Raw genomic sequence first — 534 nt, forward strand, 5'->3', positions numbered from 1 at the left:
ATCAGTTGGGCAATGTTTTATTGATATATTTACAATGTTAAAGCAATTTGGAAGACTACCAGTGCCTCTATCATCATAATAAAGTGAATTGTAAATACATGTGTAATGAATTAATGAATACATGAATATATATTTTGCTGCCCCCTACAGGGGTCATCCTGCCTGCAGGGTCCACATGCCCCACGCCACCCCTGCTTGCCCCCTGATGGCTGCCTCCCCCAGTCCCCATCGCTGGCCCCACAACCTGAGCCTCTGGCACTTAAAAAAAAACAAACAAAAAAACCCCTCTACTCACCAAGCAGGGGCTGTGGGGGCTCTGGGGCCTCCTGGCAGAGTCCCCCGCAGGCAGCAGGGCCTGGGCTGGGGCAACTGGGGCTGTCACTCTGCCCTACACTGTGCGGGCAGGGCCCCAGTGACCTTGTTGGCAGCTCAAACTGCCAGGTTTGTTTTTTTTTTCTTCCGTTTCCCTATGCTGGGGTGGGGGGGGGCAGGGACTGGGGGGGGATGAGGCTGGACAGGGAAGGGATCAGGTGG

Source organism: Gavialis gangeticus, unplaced genomic scaffold, assembly GCF_001723915.1.
Source record: "Gavialis gangeticus isolate Ggan-Ray unplaced genomic scaffold, GavGan_comp1, whole genome shotgun sequence".
In the NCBI taxonomy this organism is placed as follows: Eukaryota; Metazoa; Chordata; order Crocodylia; family Gavialidae; genus Gavialis; species Gavialis gangeticus.